Genomic DNA, 19,586 nt, shown 5'->3' on the forward strand with positions numbered 1-19,586 from the left:
AAGGCAATTTACATACAGGAAGGGAGCAAGCTGCAAAGTTCAACACTGGGCCGTTTATTCTCTCCATTGCAACATCACTCAGAAAATTACAGTCATCAGCGTCCTGAGTTTATTACACCCCCAGCAAGACACACAAGAAATGTAACTGGACTGATGATCATCACAAATCAGTCCAGAAAAAAAAAAAAAAGATTCAAAACACATGCACGGGGATCATTTTTTTTTTTTTTCAAAGAATCTCTGCCACATGCATTCCAAGAAGAACGTGGAATTCAAGTTAGAGGGCTCTAAGTGGAAGAGAGAAGAGGCACAACCATATGATTTGTGGTTGGAACAGAAAAAGGACGTCTGATGTTCTCCTTCCTCCCCCTACCCTAATGTTCGGCGCTTGGAGACGGACGGTCTGCTAAACTTATCATTTAACGTAGAGAATCAAGTTGTTGAGACTGGCTTTTCTTCCAACCGGATACCTGAAGGGTGGAGCAGGCGCCCCCTGTTCTGTCCCAGCAACCTACGAAGACTTCCGAACAGGAAGGTGACACACAGCGGCGGGTGGATGGGGTATGCGGTGGGGGGGAGGGGGGGGGGGAGGTAGACGAGGGAACGGTGCGTGACGCGCGCCTGTTAACTATGCACTGGCTTTAGGGTTGCCCTGTGGTCGCTATTCAAACGCTTCGTCTGTTCTTCCTTCCCGTCGCCAGCCTCTGTCTTTGGTCCCGGTAGTCTTCCTACCGGGAGGAATCCGGCCCCTTTCCTCTTACTCCCTGGTGGCGAAGTGGCCAGAGTTGAGTCACCAAATTCAGCTTGTAAATGTAACCTAGAGGGCGATCGCGTTCTCTGCGAGAACCGCTCTGGAGTGCATGATTTCCCCCCACTTCTCCTGAGGTTTAATCAGTTCCAGAGAGTTTCTCTGTAACACCTTGTGCAGTCACAGAAAATATAGAAGGCTTGATAGGAGATAGGCTAATTACCTTCCCACTCCTCCAAGCCAGTAATCTCATTTACGCCTCATAGTGGGGAAACTGCAATCAAAACACTCAAATGGAAATGATTCACCCAGATGTAAAGTTTGCACTGAAACAAATCATTTTCCAGTGCATGTGTATTTTCATGCTTCAGAAAAATCATTTTAGTTCTACTTTAATTTTCCTTCATGAGGGGCTGTAAATACTAAAACCTGAAGGCTTTGCTAAGATATGACCCTTTTCATTTAATTTGAGGGTTCAGGAAGGAAATTCCTGATATTTCTCTACATAGTGAAGTAAATATTTTGAAAATATTTTTACAAGGACCTAGTTATAGCCCCTCCTGGGCTACTTCTTAAATGTCTCCGCTAGACGTACAGTCTTTTCATTCCTTAGATACAATACCTTCTATGATAATAGGGCAATACAATTGTTTTGCATTGTCCAAAGTGCCAAATATTCTAGAACAATCTTTTGCACAGTTTAGGCTCCCATACGTATTGATTTATTCATTGATCCTCATAGAATCCTTTTCCTGGAGCATCACCAATGTAATTACACGGAAACACCCAAAACCATAATTATTACACCAGAGAGCAACTAAGTCAATCAGTTTCTGCTAAAGATCGTCACCGAGCGCATGCCTTTTGTTTTTTCTTTACAGTATTCGTCAAACAGAAAATGATAAAAAATGAGTTTATTCATAATGGCTATTATAGGTAAGTAATTAGTAGTGGTTAAATGTCTATAGATCACAGGTTCTATAGTGATTATTATGTTCTGTATTCATAATTGTCAAAAGTGAAATGCATAAAGAAGATGAGAATGTGATCGAATAGATGACTAAGAGAAGAACACAGTACTTAGAATAATAGTGTTCAGTGTTGTTAAAACCCACAAAACTACATCCTTTATTTATGCAGGACTTAGTTCTTTTCCAAGACAGCGGTTTTGTTTGGTTTTTTTTTTTTAATTTTTTTTTTTTTTTTTTTTTTAAATTTTTTTTTTCAACGTTTTTTATTTATTTTTGGGACAGAGAGAGACAGAGCATGAACGGGGGAGGGGCAGAGAGAGGGAGACACAGAATTGGAAACAGGCTCCAGGCTCCGAGCTGTCAGCACAGAGCCCGACGCGGGGCTCGAACTCACGGACCGCGAGATCGTGACCTGGCTGAAGTCGGCCGCTTAACCGACTGCGCCACCCAGGCGCCCCTTTTTAATTTTTTTTTAACGTTTATTTATTTTTGAGACAGAGAGAGAACATGAACGGGGGAGGGTCAGAGAGAGAGGGAGACACAGAATGTGAAACAGGCTCCAGGCTCTGAGCCGTCAGCACAGAGCCCGACGCGGGGCTCGAACTCATGCACCACGAGATCATGACCTGAGCCGAAGTCGGACGCTTAACCGACTGAGCCACCCAGGCGCCCCAAGACAGTGGTTTTGAATAAACAAGACTACACACTCTAAGAACCTTGAAATAGGGTTTCGCTAACTAATATACACGTAGCTGTCTAGTAGGGAGGCTTTAGGTTGTTTTCTCTAACAGCACTTTTAAGTTATTAAGGATTAAGCAATTTTGGTTGCTTTCCTTCGGAGTTGAGCCAGAGATAGGCAAACTTGTGAAGTATCAAAACTTGCTTTTGCAACCAAATGTATCTCCTTCCTATAACCCTTCTCTCTCTCACTGGAGTGAACTGCTGGGCCTCTCCACTTCCCACACACAGCACTGGCACACGCTGTGGTCCTGAAAACCCTGGAATATTGCCTTCTGCCCTCCTTCCCCCTAATGCCAACTGCCTCAAAGCCCTGCTCTCAGCTAATCGCCCGCAGGAGGTATTGACCTGATTCTCCTTCTCCAGCTCCCTGGCTTTCGCCCTCCTTCCCTCCCTGCCTCCCTTGCTCCCTTCTTCCCCCAACCTTCCATTTGTACATGCAAGCATTTAATAAGGATTTATTAAGTAAGTATAAATGTTAAGATCAAGGGACACACATACGAGTAATCCAGTTATCTGATGCATAGAAGCTGTCATTTTCGGTGGGGAGCATATGTGTGAATGATGAGGCACCAGGAGGAGTGTTACCCCATGATAAGTGTTAAAACAGAGGTTGGGACAGTCTACCACAGGAGAGCGGAGAGAGGACTGTTCTACCGGGGAGCAGCAGCACCCATGTGCATGTCGAGGGAAGTCGCCACAAAGAAATCATGTTTGGGCTGATCCTGGAAGATTCAGCTGGGAACAAGAGAGGAAAGTCATGCTAGGCAGAAGAAATAGCACGAGTGACTAACTCTCAGGTGCTATTTAGCACCTCTGGAACGCTGTGGAAATATGGTCCATATTCAGACCTTACACACAAGCACAGTGTGGACAGCTGCTGTTGCTGCTGCAGTGGAAAAATAGCACTTTCAAGGGAGATAAAGATTCCAGAGGCACAAATCTGTCTCTCCCTTTCTCTGCCTCCCCCCTCTCCAACCCTGATATACACAGAATTAATAATGTCTTAAAAATGCATTCATTTAAAGGACTGCCATGCATTAGCCTGCATAGGTATCTTTGTGTCTAGTATAGCTCTAGATACAGCTGGAGCTCCTTGGTCCTGATCAAAGATTCTTCTAGAACTCTGCTTCAGACACCGCTAGACGCAGGAGGTACAGTGATGAAGATGAGCTCATATGGGGAGGGCCGGGTGGGAAGTTCCCCACGAAGGTAGATTGAGCCAGACTGAGAAGGGATTCAAAGCCACAAGGAAAATTATTCCACCAAGGCTTTTAGAGAGACATATTCCGATGTGTTTTGGAAAGTTCATTCAAACCAACACATGATTCATAACTCAACTCTTAATCCTTCAAAGGATACTTGCTTTTTTTTAAGTACCCCTAGCTCATTAAAAATGAACAAATTTGCATGTACAAACATGTAAGGGAGCATTGGAGACTGGAATGGGAGATTTATGTAGTTGGAAGATGTATGAACAATTAGACAAGCATAGGTGTAATCTAACACGGGGATTGGCAATCTTTCAGAGACAGTAAATGACTCCAATGTTCTAGACCCATCTGCCTAACAATAAAGTTGGTGGGAGGATGGGGGGCATGGTTTTGTAGTGAATTTTTTACTTCAGTCAGGAGACAAATCAAAGAAAGGAAGCCGGTGGTCGCTCTTGACACGGTAGGAATGACAATCTAGCCAAAGGGTCTATGACAGGCTGAAAACTCACCGTATCCCCATCTTTGGGATGCTGTAAATGTCTGCTATAGTATGATCGAATGAGCAATAAATAAAAATAAAAAATGACTATTGGGGCGCAGGCTGCCTGGGTGGCTCAGTTGGCAAGCTTCTGACGCCAGGATTTGGCTCGGGTCACGATGTCATGGTTTGTGAGTTAGAGTCCCATAGTGGGCTCCGTGCTGACAGTGCGGAGCCTGCCTGGGATTCTCTCTTTCCCTCTGTCTCTGCCCTTCCCCTGCCCACTGTCTGTCTCTCTCTCTCAAAAATAAATAAACTTTAAAAAAATTTAAAAAAAAAAAAAAAGAAGAACAACTATCAGAGCACCTGGGTAACTCAGGTTACCCTGGTTGTCTGGCTCTTGATCTCAGCTCAGATCATGATCTCACGGTTCGTGAGATCAAGTCCCGCATTGGACTCTGTGCTGACAGCATGGAAACTACTTGGAATTCCCTCTCACCCTTTCTCTCTACCCCTCCCCCACTCGCTCTCATTCTCTCTCTCTCTCTTTCTCAAAATAAATAAACATTAAAAAAATAATTTTCAACCACAGAATTAAGAAATGATAAATGTAATGATAAAATGCCAGATATTGAGGCAAGGAAAGCCAGAGAGCTTTGACCTTCAGACCTCCTTCCTTGGCTCTATCCATGGGGACTCCACACCTGCACTTACTCTCCCTCTCAAATCTCACAGCCCAGCCTGGCATTCAGGCAGCACAGGGCTTGAAATTTCCTTGCAGGCTGAATCCTTCTTGGGGCACACATATTAAGGTTGCGACCTACATGAAGACCGGATAATGGGCAATCTTTCACCCTCCTCCTCTATAAATGCCAAGAACAAATAAGGAGACTGGATTTCTGCCAGACATCTTTTGCCAAACTTAAGTGAAACCTGAAAGCTTCAATTTGCTCAGTATCAATGTCTCCCCAAATCTCTCCCATTTCTGACCCTATAATTAATCTAGGAAGAAACAACAGAAACTCCCCCCATCAAGGATTGTTTCCAGTGAAACTTGCCTACAAATTGCAGTAACAAAACAACATTAATGTAACAGTAACCAACATGGGAAAACCAGGAGCAGGATGGTTGGCGGAAGGTTGATTGGCATAATTTTAATGTAAAGCAGTTTAGTGAGCTTCTTTTTCTTTTAACTTTTTTTTTAATGTTTATTTTTGAGAGAGAGAGAGAGAGAGAGAGAGAGAGAATCCAAAGCAGGATCCCAGCTCGGAGCCCCACGCAGGGCTCGAACCGTGAGGCCATGATCTCAGCCCAAGTCGGACATTTAACAGACTGAGCCACCCAGGCGCCCCAAGTGAACTTCCTTTTGATTTCAACCCTGAATGTAAGCTGCATAAACATTTATGTCACCTTCCTCAACAGGCTCTGAAGTGTCAGTAACATGCTGAAGGTGGGGCTCCCTGTGGTCCACGTTAATCCACTACAGCTGAGGCTCATTACCTGTGACGCCTTAGACAAGGTATTCTCTTAACCTTGAAAATCTGTATAATGGGGATACTAAAACTTGATGTAAATTGCAAAAAAATAAATAAATAAATAAATAATTGAAATAGAGAATTAGGAAGTTGGAATCTCACATGGAAAACAGGACACATCTGTGTTCCTTACCCCTACCCTACACATGTCACAACTAGAAACAGAACATATCATACAACTCAAATGGCTCCCACAAATCACGACAACTATGGTTATGTACTGTGCTTAAAGCACATGAAGAATACGAGCCACTTAATCTGCTGGGCCAAGGACAGGCCCATGTGATGGCAATTCCACCAAGGGCCTGAAAAGATGATCCATTTAGTTCTTCAGACTTCTCCCTCCTCTCTTGGTCTCCCCATGGACAATGCTCCAGAATGGCTTGGATCAAGGAACTAGATGCCCTGATAACCAAATAAACACTTGTTTATCAAACAAAGGCTAAAGTTTAAATCGAAAGAGCAGAGAGTAAGCCAAAAGCTAACCCAGAGGAGTTTTTAGTTGCTCAGGGTGGATAGAAAACAATAGAATGTATGTTTGGGCCTATTGAGAGGGTGGCGTCATTGAAAGCAGGTCCTACAAGGCTAGTCAACACAGAAGATGCTTTCCCTGGGTCGTTCCACCTGTCCTCAGGGAAAGAAGAGAAAACTCCAAAGGCCTGTGTGTGGCCTGTTATGTTTAGTCCTTCAGACCTCTATGGGGCACTGCTTTTGTGCCAGGCAGTGTGCTGAGTCCTGGATCTAACAAAGATATCCAAGGTGGACAGCATTGCCACACTCAAGGAGGGCATGGTCCACATTTCTTTAGCTGAATTGAATAGCTTCCCAAAAGCAAAGATAAGCTTACAGATATTTCTACTTTTTCTAAGACCCAGCTATGCCATTAAGAGACAGGCTTGGGCAGGTGTAACCATTTAGAATACCCACTTTTTCGAGTGAGGGATGAGCTGGAAGCCCTCTTGTAGCTGTAATATTGTGCGGTGCTGTGATATCTGGGAAAAGATAAATCTGAAAGGAACTTCTGGATGCCCAGAACCACCTCCTATAATAGTGCCCGGCTACTCCTTTGGAGCCCTTCCCTTCTGCCCCTCATGGTAGCCTTTAGTCAAGGATTTTGTGGCTTAGTTATTTATATCTCAAGTGTCTCTCTGGACTGTTGAGTTCTTTGAAGATTAGACCACATGAGTGAGATTGATGTTTCTTGCCTACCTACCATTCTTTAATCAGGCCCTTCTCCATCTCCCTCTTCCCACTCTCTTTTGTTCTCCAGGCTGACGCCATCTTGGCTCTGTTCCTATTACAAAGCCAGTCTTGTGTCTGCCTTTGGGACTTTGTCTATGCCACGCTCTCCACCTGGGATGATTTCCTCCTGGTGCTCACATGGCTGGATCCTTCTTGCCATTCGGATCTTAGAGTAAACATCATTTACACAATGGACCTAAACCACCCAGCTGGCAATCCTTTGCCACTCACCCTATTTCAATGATCTGCATATTAGTTTTATTATCTGACATTTTTCTTGGGTTCATTATCTCCTTGCACCAGAAAGTAGCCTCTGTAAGACAGGGATGATATTTGTTTTATTCTTCATAGTATCCCTGGTGCCCGGAAGAGTGTGTGGCCTAAAGGAAGTGCTTAATAAATGAAACGACTTAATAATATACCCCTTATATATTGCTGGGTACATAATTGTTTCTCAATAAATTATGGTTTTCCTCCCTTCATCTCATAATCAAGGGTACGTTTTCTTAGCAATCCCTTCACACCTCACTATAAAAAGCAAGACAAAATCAAACCAAACAAAAAAGAAAACCCTTGAATTTAGGTATTTTATTATATATTACATATTATGCTACTCAATTCCTTCAGAAAACCAAGGCACTAAATTTTATAAATGATGTACAAGGAAGATTTTGAAATCAAGGCTGTTCTTTTAGTCCAAGGAGGTCATTAAACAATCATAGTGAATAACCATTTTTCAAGAAAACTGAAGTAGATACTCTTTTTTACAGACCACATTCAATGGACACTTTGTCAAGTGCAGAGACTCTTACCATTGGGAGGGGGGCCATCTAAGGCTTTCATCTGTCCACCTTGGTAAAATGCCAGTGTTGCTTCTTATTCCAAGGACCACAGATAATCTTCCAATGAGTCAGAAAAATGTATCCTCTCTTCTCTCTCCTTTTAAACCTGCTCCCTAAATTCTCCTTTGTCCCCTAATTCTTTGCCATCTATTAAAATAGAATTTTAAAATGAGAATCCATTAGGCCCCATGATTCTTTGCTTCTGCTTTTGGGTGAAGGCCCTCTGGCCTATTGCTTTCATGAACCTCCCGGGTTTTGCAGGTGCGGACTGATCATACTCATGAGACGTTGGCCGTTAACTAAGGAGAACTCCCCTTTGCTCAGAGGTTAAAGAAATGGCAAGCTAACTTTCCCAGAGTAGCACAGCTCAGACACAGAGACAGCCTAGTGCTCTCCAGGTCTCTTCCCAGCATTCTGTGATTGTCCTGCAGAATCTGTAAAAGTAGATGTATCCTCAGTAGATGTTGGTAGCAAGATGTCAACCTGTATTTCGTTCAGTGCAGAGCCCGACACAGGGCTCCGTCTCAGGACCACGAGATCATGACCTGAGCTGAAGTCAGGAGTCAGACACTTAACCTACTGAGCCCCCAGGTGCCCCTACTTTATTTTCTTTTAAAATATCCTTCTCGGGGGCTCCTGGGTGGCTCAGTCGGTTGAGCGTCCGACTTCGGCTCAGGTCATGATCTCACAGTCTATGAGTTCGAGCCCTGCATCAGGCTCTGTGCTGATGGCTCGGAGTCTGGAGCCTGCTTCTGATTCTGTGTCTCCCTCTCTCTCTGCCCCTTCCCTGCTCATGCTCTGTCTCTCTCTGTCTCAAAAATAAATAAAAACATTAAGAAAAAAAAATTTAAATATCCTTCTCTACGCAACGGTAAGGCCTCGATGAAGGTGCCTAGCATGTAGTTCTGCAGCCACGGCAGAATGACCGTTGGGTTGTCAGAGTGGCGAGGCACATGCACAAGTACCAAGTTGGTAGGTAATTGTATTTTCGTATCTCTGTGTATGCATATTTACATATATGTGTCTACGTGTGTGTGTGTATACAGAGAGAGAAAGAAAGAGAGAGAGAGAGGAGAGGGAGAGAGTTTATTTTTAAAAAACTGGCTCATGTGACTGTGGAGGCTGTGAAATTCAAAATCTATAGGGTCGGGGGCAGGCTGCAGACCCAGGAGAGAACTAATGTTGCAACTGAAGTCTGAAGGCCATCTGCCGGTAGAATTCCTTCTCGCTCAAGGGAGGTCAGTTTTTTTGTTCTGTTAAAACCTTCAACTGTTCACCTGTTTGGTTAAAGCTCACCCATACCATGGAGGACAATCTGCCTCACTCAATGTGATTTAAATGTTAATCTCATACAAGAAATACTGTCTTGAAACATCTGAGATAATGTTTCACCAAGTATCTAAGCATTGTGGTCCAGCTAAGCTGATACATAAAACTAACTATCACAAGTCCACCTCTTGTGAATTTGGCAGCCACATGTATCTTATTAATTTGTGTTTAATTTCCATATAAAGACAATATAATAAGGTCAAAGCTGCCACCTAACACGATGCAACTATCCTGCATAGAACTGAAAACCTACTAACTCTTCCCCCAGAAGATGTAAAGTCTTTGTGGGATGTTTATTCTTCTTCGTATCCTATAATGTAAATACTATGAACGTAAAGTTCACAGTTATTAACTACCGTGGGTATACAGTCACCACATCTTATGTTACAGGACAAGGAGACAAGAGAGGGAAGAAAACGAAGAGATTGATACACACGTACAGAAACACAAGCATATTCATAACAAATAAAGAAGGAATACTCATGACAGTCATAGTCCTTGTTTCTGTAACTGGTCGCGTAGTCACGGCTGGTATTTATAACTATTTTATGCCACTACCTATTTGTTTTCAGTAAGCACCTCAACTGGTCACGGTGCTTTACCTAATAGGGTGACGCAAACCTTTCTCCCCAACAGGGGAGTAGTGGTCCTGTCTGGGCCATTAGTTGTCCTGTCTGGATTGGGTTGTTGTCGTTTTCCACTGACTTTAATCACAAGGCCCGGTCATACTAAGAGACTCCCTGAGGGATCGCCTATATTCCAGACAGACTCTTCCTTACCTCCACTGTGGAGTAGCAGTCGAATTTCTCCTTGGTCGTCAGGACCAGTCATCCCAGCCAGCATAGTCCCTCCCTTCTTTGCCTGTTGATTTCGGGGCACAAAGAGCCCAAGGAAGCTGAATGGCAGCCTTAACTTCCAGTTCAATGAAGTCGTTGTTGTGTCTTCCAGTGGAAGCATTCCTCCCTTCGGAACCAAGGTTTTAGGCCAGCAAGGCATCATCAAGTTGAGAAGACAGGAAGCAAAAATGTTGCTTGTAGGTCACTAGGGCAAACAGGAAGTGGCACCACCACCAATTCTACTCCTTGATTTCGGAACCTGTGAATCCCAGCTATGGGAAAAGCAGCACCATATACTGGATGCTGATTCAGAACATATATAGTCTCCTGGAAAACCTTGCCCCAGCCCTGCAAAGTATTGCCATCTAGCTGGCACTGTAACTGCATCTTCAAAAGGCCATTCTACTATTCTGTCAAGCCAGTTGCCTCAGGTTATTAGGGAATATGGTTAAGACCAGTCAATTCCCTGAACATGGGGCCCAGTGGCATACTTCGTTTGCTATAAAGCTAGTTCCTTGATCAGAAGCAGTGCTGCATGGAATACCCTGATGGTGGATGAGGCATTCTGTGAGTCCACAGATGATTGTGTGGGGAGAAGCATTGCATACAGGAAGGGCAAATCAGTATCCAGAGTAACAAGCGTCTGCCCCTTCCATGATGGGGGCGTTGGATGTAATCTACCTGCCAGATGGTTGGCTGATCACCCTGGGGAATGGTGTGACATCAGAGGCTCCGGATTGGTCTCTGCTACTAACAGATTACGCACTTAGCCATGGCTGTGGTTAGGTTGGCCTTGGGGAATGGAAGTCCGTGTTGCTGAGCCCATGTATAACCTCCATTTTTGCCACCATGGCTATTCAGTTCACTAGCCCTTTGACGACAGGGTGACTGGGAAAGAGGCTGACTGATATCCACAAAATGAGTCATATTATCCACTTGATTATTAAAATCCTCCTCTCCTGAGATCACCCTTTAGAAATTACTCACATGGCACGCAAATATCTTCACATTTTTTGACTATGCAGGGAAGCTTATCCATATTACTCTTCCCCAGACTTTCTTGTCACCCATTTTTAAATCATGTTCCTTCTGCTTACAATTGCTTGACCATCCTGCCAAATCATTAGCTGCCCTCCCATGAATGGGTATAGAGTCCCCTGTCTGCCCAGTTCTCCTTCCAAGCAAAATGAGCAACCAGGTGAATTGCTCTTAACTTCTGCCCACTGAGAGGATTTCTTCACCACTATCCTTCAGCAATGTCCCAGAAAGGGACGATAGCATTGCAGCTATCGACTTCCATGATTGTGCTTATACGTGCCAGTATCTCAGTGGTGTCATTCATAACACAAGGGTATCACACAGAAGCGTCATCTCACACAGAGATATGAAAATGCACTAACCCACTGACTTGGTTCTAAGCATTTGGATTGGTATTTCCTGAGGATTCAACATCATTTGCTGCTTTCTTAGTGCTTAGTAGACTTGAGTATATTTCACTATTTTTAAAACATTCCTGGCTAGCTTTGATATTTGGATTTTGTTGCTTTTCTTGTATGCCCACTCTCCTTTTAGCTAATAATTTACAATATTTGTAAATTATCCGTAACCTTGTGAAAATTGGGCACTGCCTCAATTTACCAGGCAAAATTCAAAGAAATATTAGTGATGCCCTAACTATATTACTACTTGACCATCCGTGTAATATATTTGAGTAAATGTATGGAAGGCATTGTTTGGGCACTGGATAATTTTTTGTAGAAAATTCAGAGGGTCACCTACAGCACATTTTATGTTTTATTCAGTAGGACCACAACTTGGCAATTCGAATACTCCATGTGCCAGGGTGGCACCTTAGTTCTTCTGATGCCTAAAAAAGCCCCCCAAAAATGTGACTGCTTGATATCTGTTACTTTTGGGAGGTGTCCATTGTGATTCCATAATCGGCTACTCCTAGAATTTCAGGAGATGTAGCAGGAACTTCACTTTCCATACAGCTTATTCTGAAGTGTTGAAGCTCTTCCCCAGCCCCTGAAGACCCCCAAGAGGCTCATGGTCTCATCCCTGCTAGTAATGACCCCTCAGCTAAGCAGGGATTTTAGGAATCTGTGCACATGTTTACGCTTTTCTAGTATTTTGAGACGCCAAAAAAGCAGGATTATTTGGTACTCTTGTCTTTCCTTACTTCCTAACATATGCATCGCACATTAAATGTTCAGTCAATTTTGGACATATTTAATGAATAAATCTCTCTGCTGGGCCTACCATAAATTTTCCAGCATATCTCTTCATCAGCTTTAAAACCCTAAGATAAACATTAAAAGCCACGATCCTTTGCTCAGGTGACACATTATAGTGGGAGATGTTTATTCTAGACTAGTTAGTGGGAGGAAATTTATTTTTGTTTTTTATTGTTATATCCTGGATCAGAACAATGTTTAGCTGTCACAGCCAAATTTTCTAACAGCATATGGTCTTACTGTCAGACACTTTTGATAGTACTATCTGTTTTTGAGTTGTGATTACCGAATCTTTTTAACAAATAAGATTGGTTGTCCCCAAAAAACTATTTGATGGTTTGGCTAAGAGTTTCAGATGCATTAACTACTTCTGGTGTGTGTGTGTGTGTGTGTGTCTGTCTGATGACAGCAACCTTGTTTCCTAATCACCCCTTCACAACAGATATAAATAAAATTTAACAACAAAAATGAAAATAGGCTTTGTATAAAACCACAGGAAAATCGCAGACAAGAAATGAAACAGATGTGAGCAAAAGGTAGGAATCATGAATAATGCCTCACTTTCTAAGCTAAGTAAATATGGTCACTTGAAAAAGTTGCTGGGGCGCCTGGGTGGCTTAGCCGGTTAAGCGGCCGACTTCGGCTCAGGTCATGATCTCACGCTCCGTGAGTTCGAGCCCCTCGTCGGGCTCTGTGCTTACAGCTCAGAGCCTGGAGCCTGTTTCGGATTCTGTGTCTCCCTCTCTTTGACCCTCCCCCATTCATGCTCTGTCTCTCTCTGTCTCAAAAATAAATAAACGTTGAAAAAAAAATTAAAAAAAAAAGAAAAAGTTGCTATGTTTTTTGCTTATAAAACTCTTATGTTTAAAATTCCACTAGAGTTGGTCCTCATTTAGATCAAATGGTATTCCAGAGAGACAAGACTATTACTGTCAGTATCTACAATGGTTCTATTTCACAATTCGTAAGATATTGCTTAAAAATCTAGAACACGAGCATAGATCATCATGATAGACCTGTTTGCAATTCATTCTCCAAATCATGTTGTTTATGTATCTTTTTATATGCCAACATAAATCTAGTTTGGCACGTGCTGTTTAATAAACCTTGAATTTACCTTTTAAGAGCAAAAGCATTTCCCCCTCTTTACTGCTTTGTAAATACTGTAACTTTACATCTACAGGCTGCTCTCGGAAGCCTCACTGATGGCCCACTGCCTTCTGGTTTTTCCTTTGACAATGGGAACAAATAGCCAAAGGGCAGAAAGGAGCCCAATGTCTGTTTTTGTCTAAGCCCCACTTACCACTCTCCTCTGCCTCCTTCTTATTTCTTCCCACTTCCTGTTTACTTTTCTTAGGATTTTCATTTTCTTTAGGATTATCGGTTTCTTTAAAGTTAACGGGAACCTTGTAAGGTCCTTCAGAACTGCCATTTTTTCCCGTATCTTTCCTTCAAACAGTTTTAGAGGATTAGAATTAATATCACACACAATATATCGTGTAATTTATACGTTATATGTGACATACATTGTCTATTACATTAATACTATTAAAATATTAAATTTTTAATAGTTTGAGAATATTTGAAAGCACATTTCCATAAAGATATCAGAGAACAAAGACAGTAGACCTAGCTTGATTACTTCCGGGAAAACAGTGAAAGTATCTCACGGAAATGAACATGTTCCTCCCTGTAACTTCTACTGAGCATCTATTACAATAGCTAACATCGAATGATTATACTAAGTAGTAGGCACTATGCTTCAGTGTTTTTTTAATGCAATTTCTCAGTTAATCCTCATAATAATCATGAAAACCTTACTTATATGTGCTTAAGATCTGAGGCTTAAAGAGGTAAACATTAGTTGTGTGAGGCAACACAGCTAGAAGTAGCAAAACCAGGCTTTTCCGACGCCAAAAATTCTGCTTTTAACCAGTGAAATGATCTGCCTGTCCATCTGTTCCAAATGACAGTCCTTCACATATCCGTAGGCAGCTGTACTTAGTCTAACTTGGCTTTACACGATTTTGTTCAGTCTACCTGTGTCTGTCCAGTTTATCTACTTGAACTTTCAAGGGGACACTGTTGCCCCTTTCCCTAGAAGCCAGCAGAGTGCTGGACAGGAAGGGATATAATATAGCTCCTTCGTTGAAAACAAACCCTGCATTTACCTTACTTTCTCCCTTTTGCCAGCTCCCCCTGCCCCGTGGCAAGGCTACATCTCATCCTTGACTTTCTGCTCTCTCCTCAAACATTTGCGTCCACATTCAAGCGACTTTCATTGCAAAGCTCCCCTCTTACCTCCGTGAAGCTATAGCAAGAGAACTGGAGGAATTTCCAGGTCACTTCCGTATTTTAGTACCGATGACTCAATATCTCGTTTTTGGGCAAAGCACTTCACTTCTTCAGGTATCCTCTGGGTTAACACCCATTTTGCCAATCCCACGGGGCAATTGGTAAGAGGTGAAAGATTTATGGGATCTGAAGAGAAACCAGAGCATTCGCACAGGGCAACTGGAAAGATCAGCTGAGGGGAGGTGTGGGACGACAATTTGAAAACTCAAGTTTTCAAACTCAATACCTACAAGAACAGTGCAGCTGAACTCTTAATATTAAATTGTCCTCTCGGAGCCCAAATTGTAATCAGTGGAAGAGGTGATGGCCACGTATTTCTGAGGAGGCATTGGTGGGCTCCCAGAGCTACACTGCTCATCAAAGTCCATGCCAAGGTCCCTAGCCCACAAGGAGCCATTTTTTTCCTTTCTAAATCCATTTCCATTTGCTTTTCGCTGTCCACTTGCATCGTTGTCGAATGAGTTTCTGTTAGAGTTGATTCACTTCCATTACCTCTCATTTTACAAATGAGCTTGCCGAAGTCTCCCGTCTTGAGTTCCAATTCTAGTCTCATTTCTGAGCATCCCACGTATAAAACCTTCTCCATATCTTCATGCTCCTCCTACCCCCATGCATCCACCCTTTATGCCCAATACCTCCCTCTCTATCCTGCACTTGTCCCTTTCCATGGACCATTTCATCCCCGAGGTAGCCTGTTTTCATTTATTAGTCACTGACCTATTCTCTTTATAACGTACAATTTGAAAATTGAAAAATTATTCTTCTTAAAATATTTTTATAAACTATATAAACTATAAACTATATATATATATTTATATATAATTTATAAATATATTTATAAATATTTTATAAACTATATAAACTATATTTATATTTGGCTAAACAAAATGCTTCTGTTATTAAGACAACCATCCCCAACCCCCTTTTCATTTATTTTTGCTGTGCCGGACATATAACCTTCCGAAATAATTGTCTCATGTATTACGTATGATGTATTATGGGACACTCTTCTTGGGGGAAAAAAAAAGCCGTCAGAGGCAGAATGTCTCAGCGTGTTGAAAATGATAAAATACACAAGGACATTTTAACATCAGCTGCAGCCAAAATCCACTATATTTAAAAAACCTGCTGTTAGGGGCACCCGGGTGGCTCTGTTGGTTAAGTGTCCAACTTCAGCTCAGGTCATGATCTCACGGTTTGTGAGTTTGAGCCCCACATCGGGCTCTGTGCTGATAGCTCAGAGCCTGGAGCCTGCTTCGGATTCTGTGTCTCCCTCTCTCTCTCTGCCTGTCCCCCACCTGTGCTCTGTCTCTCAAAAATAAGTAAATGTAAAAAAATCTGCTGTTAGATTAGTCTGATGCAAACTAATAAAATATTCATCAAAGTGTAAGAAAAATAACTTTGCCAAAATTATGAAGTTGAATTTAATCTACTTTCCTTTCATTTTTTTCAGTGAGAGAATGTTCTGGATTAATTTTAGCCATAATAAAATGCCCTTCAATGCTAGGAAAATCAAAGATTTTAGACATGAAATGAATGATCTGGATAAAATGGGCACAAGGAAACACTGTTTGAAAACATTTAAAAAGAGCCCTGGGAATCAGAAAAATCAGCTACTGTGAAATACTGTTAGTTTAGCCTTGGGTAAAACAGCAGAAATAACAAGTAATTTGGGTCATAACAAAGAGGAAGAGAACATTTTGAGTTCAACAAGGGCAGAAACAGATTTTGTTCCAACTGCAAAGCTTCAGAAAGCTAACCTCTTAATTTACACCTTCCGAGGCAAAGAGACGGGGAGCTTCTCCGCGCTGAGCTAATCTGAGCCTTGCAGTCACATATTCACACACTTGGTAACAGGACAATCAGAAGGATCGGATTTGATAAACTTTAGCCGTCAAACCTAAACTCTAGATGAGCATGACTCTATCTTTATTTATTTTTTTAAAACATTTATTTATTTTTGAGAGACAGAGCGAGACAGAGTATAAGCAGGGGCGGGGCAGAGAGAGAGGGAGAACAGAATTCGAAACAGGCTCCAGGCTCTGAGCTGTCAGCACAGAGCCCAATGGGGGCTTGAACTCACAAACCGTGAGATCATGACCGGAGTCGGAGTCAGATGCTTAAGCCACTGAGCCACCCAGGTGCCCCTAGCATGACTCTATCTTTGAACAGAGGAGTTTTGAAATGATATTTTGCTACTCACTGGAATAAATAACTCGTCCTTGAACTAGGAACCCTCTAAACCATTGTAAAAGGTTAAAGTCAGGTATAAACGTAGTGTCTTTTGCTTCACAGATCCTCATGGAAGGTGATATTTTATCTAAATGACTAGGCCATGTCCAAGGTTCTCCCCAGCTTGAGGATTTTATGTCCAGCCATATGTCTATTTTCAGGAAGTTTATCAGTCTTATGTCTGGGGAGCCAGATAGCAGTCAACAGTGAATAATGAGCTTCGGGATTCAGGGAGAAAAAAAAAAACAAGCTTCAGGTCCAATAAAGTAGGAGATAGTAACAGCAGTGACAAAATAAAGTGTATTCTTCTTTCGACCTATGGTTTGTAAACCCTAAATAGAGCAGGGGCCTCTGTGTTCAGGTTTCTATAAATGACACATTTCTGTCTACAAGTAAGAAGAGCTAACATAAATTGGCCATGAGCTATATGTCGGACATCGTTTTGACGACTTTGACCTGCATTATTTCCTTTAACCCTCCCCAAATTCTGTGGTCCGCATAAATATTCCATTTTTGCAGGCGAAAGAAAAGGAAGTACAGAAGGGTGAAAATGTTTGTCCAGGTCACACGGGTAATAAGCCTTGAAGGTGGTGGCCAACTCAGGAGCCCACCACACTGACCACAGCGGGGGGTAAACCTCGCGCGCACGTGTGTGTGTGTGTGTGTGTGTGTGTGTGTGTGTGTGTGTGTAGGGGGAGGGGCGTTCCTGCTGCTCTACGCATGCTCACTGGCAAGCATGGCCAAATGGCTTGCTGGTCGGCTCTGACGTGAGTGAGTCCAGTGGGCTGGAAGAGATGTGGTTTAGAAACCGAGGATGATTGTGGCTCCCGGATTTATGACGGAGGGGAATTAATACCAAGTTTGATGTTGAAACAAGTTTGAGTTAGAGAAACAGGGGCAGTCAAGAGTGCATCGAGCACAGAGTCCTTACGACTGTGTCCCTCCCTGGTCCTTCCAAAGCCTTAGTTCCACTGCTGCTGCCTTTGGTGGCATTACGTGAAGTCTGGGATTCCTCACTCTGGTAAGATGACCTTTATTACTGGGACAGCTACCGTTTTCTAGTTCCGACCTGAATAAATGAGGTGAGTCCACTTAAAAGATTTTCACGTATCCACAGATTTTTACTAAATGGTTTATCTTTAATAGCAAGAGGAAAAGTCTACACCCAGTTGACTTGTGTCAGATGGCGAGTTTCTGTGTAAGCAGATCATGTCGAACTTGTATCACATTTTTCTTTTTTGTTAGATAATGCCATACTTTGAGGGATGAAACAACTGTTTTCTAGATAGAAACATGAGAGTATTTTGCTTTTTAAGAAAAAAAATCTAGAAATTAGGTTTCTTCGCTTTTTAAAATCTACATAATGAAGTCCTCCCTCTCTTTATATTAAATCACTGATCTAATTTTGCATATTCTCTGGAAGACTGAAATAGTTCTGCAGTCCATATGTTTTTAAACTATGAATCATTTTGTTTCTACATTTGGTACATAAGCTATTACGGCTGCTCAATAAATACAAATATACCACTTTAGAGTGATTTCTGCATCCCCAGAAATTTGGGCTGAATTTTAAAATGTGATGACTCATTAGAAATTGTAAAGAAACAATGCATGATCCTGAAAAACGTAAGAGAAAATTCATTTTTATTCCTCTGGGAAAAATTTGCACAGTACTGATTCTCGCGCTTCAATTTTTGCTTGAGAGAAGTGTAGACATTTTGAAAATCTCCAAGGTAGAATGCCATTTTCTTGTGAAAACGTGACTTAAAAGCCCAGGAAGATAATCAAGGGGTTGCATTTTCCTACCTGGCAAATCAAGTGTCCAGTTAAAATCCTGGCCTTTGCAAAGGAAACCTTTTTGTTTAATCACTTTATTATCTGACTTCCTCTAAGCAAAGAGCATTATCCGTGTTATCAGTAACAGTACTGGGAAAAACACATATTTTGAAAGTGTGGAGAAACTCATCCTACCTTGAGATTCTAATTTAAGAGAATGTCACAGGCCTCAGCAGGACCAGCAATTGAAAACCAAAGGTGTGCAAAAACAAACCACTCAGGTTTCAAAGCCTAAAAACAAAGAAAATAGGACAGAGCCTAAACTTGTGAAGCCTGTTTGCTCATTGTCAGAACAAATGCTGAGAATGCTGGAGAGTCCAGTCCAACGAAAACAAGTGTGGGTGGTAGGATTACGGGTGATTAATTTTCTTCCTTTCTCTATTTTCCATTTCTCTCTTATGATGAAATGCTACTTCTATATTATGGTATTTTCAAAAGCTTTTGAAAATTACTTTTGTTTCTCCAACTACCGTATCTGCACATGGTAACTGAGCAAGCCAGTTCTGTCCTCCGACAGTCATGCAAAAAGGCAGGGAGTATGATGGGCGCCTGGGTGGCTTAGTCCGTTGGGCGCCTGACTCTTGATTTTGGCTCAGGTCATGGTCTCTTGGTTCATGAGTTCAAGCCCCGCATCCGGCTTTGTGCTGACCGTGCGGAGCCTGCTTGGGATTCTCTGTCTCCTCTCTCTCTCACCCTCCCCTTCTCGCATGCTCTCTCTTTCAAAATAAATAAATAAATAAATAAATAAATATTAAAAAAAAAGACAGTATGAAAATCTAGACACTCCCATCTGATTTCAAGGTGCATGAGCCCTCAAGAATTCTTTACTTCAAAACAAACTAGTTTTAAGATTTAACATTTATTTCTATCAAACTGTGTGGCCTAGTTACACCTAATATTTAACTCTACTTAAACCGTGTTTCAAGAGTCTATACATTATGTTGAGTAAGTAAAATCCTCTGATGACGGCTGGCTTCGAATGGAAATAGGCAA

At 42.1% G+C, this 19,586-nt stretch overlaps 1 protein-coding gene and 1 long non-coding RNA gene across 2 annotated transcripts in view; one reads left to right on the plus strand and one right to left on the minus strand.

Moving 5' to 3' along the window:
• The window catches only part of SGK1 (serum/glucocorticoid regulated kinase 1), a 112,203-nt gene that overhangs the window by 8,450 nt on the left and 84,167 nt on the right, over nt 1-19,586 (minus strand). The gene's annotated exons all lie outside the window — the stretch shown is intronic.
• LOC131514883 (uncharacterized) lies at nt 92-5,669 on the plus strand. Its single transcript, XR_009263313.1, has 3 exons — nt 92-535; nt 1,630-1,684; nt 5,572-5,669. It is a non-coding gene; the product is annotated as an uncharacterized LOC131514883 (long non-coding RNA).

This window comes from Neofelis nebulosa, chromosome 6 (genome assembly GCF_028018385.1).
Source record: "Neofelis nebulosa isolate mNeoNeb1 chromosome 6, mNeoNeb1.pri, whole genome shotgun sequence".
In the NCBI taxonomy this organism is placed as follows: domain Eukaryota; kingdom Metazoa; phylum Chordata; class Mammalia; order Carnivora; family Felidae; genus Neofelis; species Neofelis nebulosa.